The sequence below is a fragment of the Garra rufa genome, chromosome 3, assembly GCF_049309525.1.
Source record: "Garra rufa chromosome 3, GarRuf1.0, whole genome shotgun sequence".
In the NCBI taxonomy this organism is placed as follows: Eukaryota; Metazoa; Chordata; class Actinopteri; order Cypriniformes; family Cyprinidae; genus Garra; species Garra rufa.
Window position 1 is genome coordinate 49,973,771 of NC_133363.1, and position 7,822 is coordinate 49,981,592.

General features: G+C 35.9%; 2 non-coding genes across 2 annotated transcripts; both read left to right on the forward strand.

The window, feature by feature from the left end:
* Nucleotides 1-4,289: 4,289 nt before the first annotated feature.
* Nucleotides 4,290-4,480, forward strand: LOC141332554 (U2 spliceosomal RNA). The gene has a single exon (XR_012355332.1). It is a non-coding gene; the product is annotated as a U2 spliceosomal RNA (small nuclear RNA).
* A 1,370-nt stretch (nucleotides 4,481-5,850) lies between these two features.
* LOC141332549 (U1 spliceosomal RNA) lies at nucleotides 5,851-6,014 on the forward strand. The gene has a single exon (XR_012355328.1). It is a non-coding gene; the product is annotated as a U1 spliceosomal RNA (small nuclear RNA).
* Nucleotides 6,015-7,822: the final 1,808 nt, after the last annotated feature.

The following is a 7,822-nucleotide window of genomic DNA, read 5'->3' on the forward strand; positions in this document are numbered from 1 at the left end:
AAAGTATGTTTTGCTTTGAGGAATATAACAGGGTAAAGGTTAAAAACTTCCAGCATTTTTGTAAAAAAAAATAAAATAATAATAATTAAGTGTATTTATTCAACTGTAATGAAAATTAAAATACTACACTTTTAAACTTAAGAATTTGTTTAAAAAATATTTTAAAAAACACCAAGCGTTTGGTCAAACATTTACGTTAATGAAAACTGTAAGTAGGCCTATTCAGCCTTACTGATCCTTGTAAGTAATCTGTAACACCGTTAAAGGGACAGTTCACCCAAAAATGAAAATTTGATGTTTATCTGTTTACCCCCAGGGCATCCAAGATGTAGGTGACTTGGTTTTTTTCTGCAGAACACAAACGAATATTTTTAACGAAAACCGGTGCAGTCTGCCAGCCAAATAATGGCAGTGGATGGGCACCAGACCTTTAAAAGTAAAAAAAAAAAAAAAAGAAAACATGCACAGACAAATCCAAATTACACCCTGCGGCTTGTGACGATACATTGATGTCCTAAGACATGAAACGATTGGTTTTTGCGAGAAACTGAACAGTATTTACATATTTTTTTTACCTTTGATACACAGCCACGTCCAACTTCTTCTTCTTCTTCTTCCATAGGTTTAAAGGCGGGTGGCAAACCAGCTTATGGTGCATTTCTGACGCCTACTGGGTTGGAGTGTGAAACCTCAGCAAGCGGAAGGAAAATTGCTTACATATTACATAATAATAATAATAATAATAAAAAAAAAAAAAATATATATATATATATATATATATATATATATATATATATATATATATATCCTATTAATTAAACCTGTATCCCTCAAAAATTTTAACATAAAATCATACACCTTTTGACTGTTTCTGTGCATTCTGAAATATATCTTTGACTGAGATGACATTAATTTCCAGATCTCTTGTTTTCCAACAAGCTGATATATGCTTCACAGTGCTTCACAGTGTAATAAAACATGCTAAACCGTTTCTGTTCTTTCACAATGACTGCAGCACTCTGATTCACTTTTCCTTATAATGTACAGGGAACAATTAAGATTGGAGTGTCCTATCCTATTTCTTTTTCCCACTTTTGATTGGATGTTAAATAGATGTCTTCCTTTTGACTCTTTATTCCAGTCCTCTTGCCATAATCTTATAACTGCATGCAGCTTTAATAATACTTTTTATTTCTGATTTGCATAATGGAATTTCTATTTCAACCTCCTCTTTTCTCAGTGCTGTTTTGGCCAACTTATCCACCTCCTCATTCCCTTCTATCCCTACATGGGCAGGGATCCATACAAATTCTACACTTACTCCCATATGATTGATTCTATAAATATTCAGCAAAAATTCATACAGAATATCCTGTCTAGATGCAGAAGTCTGCTATTTAATCTGTTTAAGGCCGAATATGAGTCACAACCACACTTATGAATTTCCTCCACCCACTGCATTGCCTTTAAAATTGCCATCATTTCTGTTGTAAATACGGATACATGATTACTTAACCTCTTTACAGCATTATGCTTGAAATATGGAATGTATATCGCTGCTGCTGTGTACCTGCAATCTGGATTTTTTTGACCCATCTGTACATATTTGAATACAATTGAAATATGTTTGTTTCAAATATTGATCTACTATTTCCTCTTTAGTCATACACCTGTTCTTATCGTTGATTTTACCATGCAACCTCCATATCTGCATTCCACCCAAAACTCCTGTACTTAGTATACTCATGTTCCCAACACTTTTGGAGTACTTCTTTGACTGGATGGGTATCTACATGCCCGCTTACAGAATTCCAATATGCCATCTTTAACTTAAATGTCCTAATTTTTAATGGCATCTCTGCCATTTCCACCTGCATTGCTGAGACTGGTGATGTTCGAAATGCCCCGCTTCCTATCCTTAATGCTTGAGACTGAATAACACTTACTTTTTTAAACAAAGATTCTGATGCTGAACTATAAGCTATATTGCCATAATCTATAATTGGTTTTATCATTGCACAATATTCTCTTTGCAGTGCCTGTGGGGTTGCACCCCAATCTACCCCTGCTAAACATCTTAAAATATTTATTCCTTTTTTACATTTATCTTGAACTTTCTTTATATGGGATGCAAAAGTTAGCTTTGTATCCATCGCCACGTCCAACTGTCATGAGCAGGAGATTTTTATCCGGCTCGTTACACATGTACGCGCTCTGGCGTAGTATACGCAAACGCCGTAAGGGGGGAATCGGTGAAAAGTCCCGGATGAGTTTGCGCAATCAAACATAATATTTTAGCTTTAAATCGGTTTGAACAATCAGGATAAGCGCAAGTAATTACCATTTTGAATATCCGCTATACCCACAATATCTGTGCACTGTGTAAACGATGAGTGTTGTATACATGCGACAGATCGCTTCCGGTGTTTGCGTACACTAAGCCAGAGCGCGTTCACATGTAACGTGAAAAGCTTTTTTTGAAAAGCTCCTGCTCAGGAGAGATGGAAGTGACTGTGTATCAAAAACAAAACCGATCGTTTCCTGTCTTAGGACATCAATGTATCGTCACGAGCCGCAGGGTGTAATTTGGATTTGTCTGTGCATGGTTTTTTTTTGTTTTTTTTTAAACAACAGACACCAGCAGACCAAGCGTTTGGGTCAAAAACAGGTTAGGGAAAACTGTAAGTAGGCCTTTTTGCCTTTACTGGTAGTTGTATGTAAATCTGTAACGTCATTAAGGAGTTTGTTTCGAGTTCGCGTGATGTTTTGCAAAGTTAGTCGCAACATATGTTACTGCAACTCGGGTTCGAAGCAAGGTAAGCAATTTAAACGTTTTTTGTGAAACATGAATCGAAAGTCGAATGTTTTTTGATTTGTTGGTCGAAGATGTCGACAATTTGTTCTCAATGTCGGTGGTGCTAGTTTTAAACTACTCTTTTTAAAATTTTGAAGTTGATGATAAATATTATTTTTAAAATAACAAACAACAGCAGACCAAGCGTTTGGTTCAAAAACGAATGTTAACCAAAACTGTTAGTAGGCCTGTTTTGGCCTTACTGGTCGTTGGACGTAAATCTGTCGTAAAACGTCATTAAGAGGGCGCGAGTGAGTTTGACTAGAGTTCGCCTGATGTTTTGCATCATTTAGGCCCAACAAGTGTTCCTGCAGCTCGGACTCAAAGCAAGGTAAGCTAATTTGTCTAACATGAATCAAAAGGCGAATGTTATTTGATATGTTTTGTCGAAGATGTCGACGGTTTGTTGTCAATCGTTTTTTTTCCGACATTACTAGTTAAAATGTAGGTAACTGTCTGGTCTACATATAGTAACCGTTACAAGTTGTTTGAATTGTCAAAACGTGTTTATAACATCGAGGTTGTTTTAACTGTTGCGTTGTCTGACATAAAATATGTGCGTTGGTGGATGACATTACCTGCAAATCCAATTATATAAGTCTAATTAGCATCGAGAAGAGTAGGCCCATGACATTTTTGATAGCTGTGCGTGATAAACTTGTGACGTTAGAGCTAGTTAAGTACAATTTTTAAATATACTGACTCGAAGATACAAAGGTGGTTGTGTGTGTGTGTGTGTGTGTGTGTGTGTGTGTGTGTGCAGTAACTTCAGGTGAAATGTTTGTAATGTTAATTGATAGTGTTAAAATTGTTGAGGAAGGAGACACTGCATGTCTGTGGGTTGGTTTATCATCAAAAGGAAAAGCACGATGTGTGTGCTTATTTAGTTACAGCGTTGTTTTGTACAAATCTGTTTTCCCCATTGTTGTTGTTCATGTTTTATACTTGGATTTATTTTTACATGCGTCACTGTTGAGCTTGTGGGAAGGCTGCTTTTTGCAATTCTTTTTTGTGTCCACTGGGGGGCAGACCCTTTCCGTGTTTAAAGGCAATGTTTCATGTTAAAGTAATATTTTATGCATGTTACCTCTTTTGTCATGTCCTGAGTGATTTTATTTTCATCTCCATTTGATACATTTTATGGTGACAGTAGCTGCCTTTTGCAATACTCCTAAAATTGTATCTACGTTTCTGATTGGGGAACAAGTACCTCATTGTAATACTCATCCTCCTCCTGTCAGTCTTTGCTGAAAAAAGACTAATAAAAAACAAAACGAAATAAAATAAACAAGTGGTAATATGAGTGTGTAATCTTAGTAACAGTATGTACATGAAGCCTTTAATATAAAAAATCAACAAAAAATAATTAAATGCGTGCCGTCGTCATACTTACTGTATCAAAGAATGTGGTTCCTACTGTAGACCATTTGTGGGTATCGCTTCTCGGCCTTTTGGCTAAGATCAAGTGTAGTATCTGTTCTTATCAGTTTAATATCTGATACGTGCCCTACCCGGGCACCATATATTAAATTGATTTTTGGAATAGGGAGATGGAATAGGGGCTTGCTCCGTCCACTCCACGCATCGACCCGGTATTGCAGTACTTCCGGGAACGGTGCACCCCCCTAATATGGTCAAAAAAAAAAAAAAAAAAAATTACGTTTATTAGCTAGCGGTGGCTGGTTAGTGTATGTTTTGCTCAACAGTTTATTATCGTGGTAGTCTGTATGTTATGTTAAGCAAGGTTTTTGTATTTTATAATTGTAGATTTCTGGTATTCCTTTGTGCTGTCTTTGCTGTATATTCCTGAAAATGCTGTAGTTCTGTATTTTAGGGAGCTTTAAGTTACTATTTTCATAGGATGAATGGCTTGTTGTATAACTGGTTTATAAGTCGTTTTGGAGCGTTTGCAAAATTAATGTATGTGGTATATTTCATGCTTTTAGTTTTAAGTACGTTGCTGTTGCTTGTCACATGCTTCTGCGAGTGAGTATTTTAACAAAATAATGAAATTAATGCTGAAAGCTTAAACCCTCTTGTCTGGAATCCCCTCAATCACATTTTAGTTTGATGAACCTGACCTACGCGATATCTGGTTGCAAAAGCGGCCGCTGATGTTTTTCTTAATGCATTCTGCATCTGCCCAGGCTGTATTATTCTTTTTACATTAATAAATATGAAACGGTCAACTTTTATACTATAATATAACAATGATATTATTCTGGACTAATATAGCATGCCTAAATATTGCTCCGGCTTCAGTTTAGGTGGTTACGTTATTGTGTCATCGCTTATAGGGAGATTAACGTTAAAGATGTTGTTTAAAATGCTTATACCTTCATCAGTCAGATATTGTTTTTAATATCAGTCATGCCTGGTAAACAGACGATCACAGACAAGATGTAGGCTCTTAGACATTTCACGGTAATTTTTGTGCAACTGAGAAAAATAATCAATATTTGTACCACTATTTGTTTTAATACATATTGTTTTGACTCAAAGAATGAAATGCTGGCATACTGTATGCTTCTGGTTGTACCGCGGTCAAAATGGCCAACTGTTGACTTTACCGGAAGTGAGGTCCTTGGTGTCAAAATCATACTTCCTGTGTCTACGTGATGATTTCCTTTTAATTTAAATGTGTAACGTTACATACATGCATTCTCATCTCACAGTCCTAACGTTACGGTATTGAATAACATTTAGTTTTCTTTCTGTTTATCTTAAGATATTCTGATAATCGATCTTATTAAATTCTGGCTTTGATCATCTCTGCTGTTCTATTGGCTCATAAACATTTGCATTGCCTTATGAGATTTTGTTCGCTAAAAAATAGAATGAGATATTTAGCGTTAAGTTGAACTAGCAAAGAAACCCCTCAAAAAGCGTTATTTTTGTCTTTATTTTTAAATCACGTGGGCTCCGTAGTAACGCGTCACCGTCGTTAAGAATGATGTCCCCTCAAGTGACCCCCCTTCAGGGTTGGTGTACAACTCATACTTACCTGGCAGGGGAGACACCATGATCAAGAAGGTGGTTCACCCAGGGCGAGGCTCAGCCATTGCACTCCGGTTGTGCTGACCCCTGCGAATTCCCCAAATGTGGGAATCTCGACTGCATAATTTCTGGTAGTGGGGGACTGCGTTCGCGCTCTCCCCTGATTTTCTGGTGAAAAATAGAAATTAAACGTTGAAGAAAAAGACAACAGATAGTGTTTCAATGCGGTGGATGAAGTTTATTAATGTTATTCTAATGTAGTGTTGTTTAGGGCTGCACGATTTTGAGAAAAAACCTAATTGCGGTTTTTCTGACAAATATTGCGATTGCGATGCGATTTTCGATTTTTGCGTTCGATAATTTTTAGTGCATAAAACAAAAATTATGAATAAAATGTTGTTACTTTTACGACACAGAGGGTTAAATAAACTAGAGGTCGACCGATAATGGTTTTTACCGATACCGATAGCTAGGTTGGACCACACTGGCCGATACCGATTAATTAACCAATAGTTTTTGAAAATGGATACTGAAAGGAAACTAAAATAGTGCTCTACTAGTTTTTAAAAAAGTACAAAAGCATACTTTGTAAATTAATAAAAAATATTAATATGAATTATATATTGATCATTAAAGTTATTTTATAGTTCATTAATGTTAACAAAATAAACTTCAAAATTTAACACTATATCAGTAAATGTTGAAATTAACACTATAACAAGGAACAACACTTCTATTCTACAGCTTTCATTAATCTTAGTTGATGTTACAAATGGGCTCATTGTAAAGGGGTGGGAGTCTTTACATTTTAACAATATGTAAAATAGCAGTTTCTATGCTTTTTGTTTATATTTGTAATCTCTGTCTGTCAGTACTGCCATCTTAAAATTAAGATTCAATTTAATTAGATTTTATATTAAATTTAATTCGTGCAGAATTCACTATTTTTTTTTATGCAGGCTACTTTTTAAAACAATAGATAGTAACATATGACAGTGGCTGCTTTAACAGGCTTCAATTAATGCACAGATCTATTTCGATATATCAGATGTTTTGTCCTGCTCTTTAAACATAACTGGCTGTGTTTACATCAGTTTCATATAAAAGTATTAGAAAATGCAAGTGCATTTAACCGCATCCGCAATTGAGCTTTTTAGGACGAACAAACACAAAGAGAAAGTGAAAGTCTGTCAGTGCGCGAGTTTTGTGCATCTAATAGTACTGCATTACAAACGGCAGAAATGAAGGCATATCTAAAGGTGGAAGCACACACTGTCAAGCAATGCGCACGTGTCTTATAGTGCAAATTCTGTGCAATGAAGCCCGCCGCGTCTCTAGCACGCACACGTGTCATATGCGGGAAAAAACACAAGCTCGTTGAAAAGAGGATTGCGATGCATCGGAGAATCCATTTTTCACCCACCCTTAATGAAACCGGGCAAAAGTGCAGCGCTGTGTTGTGCAGACAACTTGCAGCAGGTATCTAACACACACAGGATGCGTCGCGTGTAGTTCAAGGGGAAGTCTAAAACTGTTTATTTAATCACCAAACGGGCAAATGTTTACTTAAAGAATGATCAAAAAAGCGGCAAAGATTAGTTTAAACAGATCAAACGAAAAGAGAAAGAGCGATATATATTGTTGTAGCCATTTAAGATTTTTTTTCTGTTTTACATTGTTTAAATATTATTTGTTTATTACGAAAGAAGTTTGTGTGACTTGTAAATGTCATGAAGGACGTGGTATGAATTGGACTGCAATAAGCCGGGAGAATTGGAGAGGGTCAGACACAATTTTTTGACAACTTCGTACGTTTTTATTTGTGGGAAATCCTTTCTTAAACGAATTTCGTTTTGTATAATTTTTATCTTAATTTTTAATTCATATTTTTGTTGATCAGTTATTAAAATCAAATAAGAACAAGGAAAACTGGCATTGTGAAATAAAGTGCGTAACTGCCATGCTTCCGCG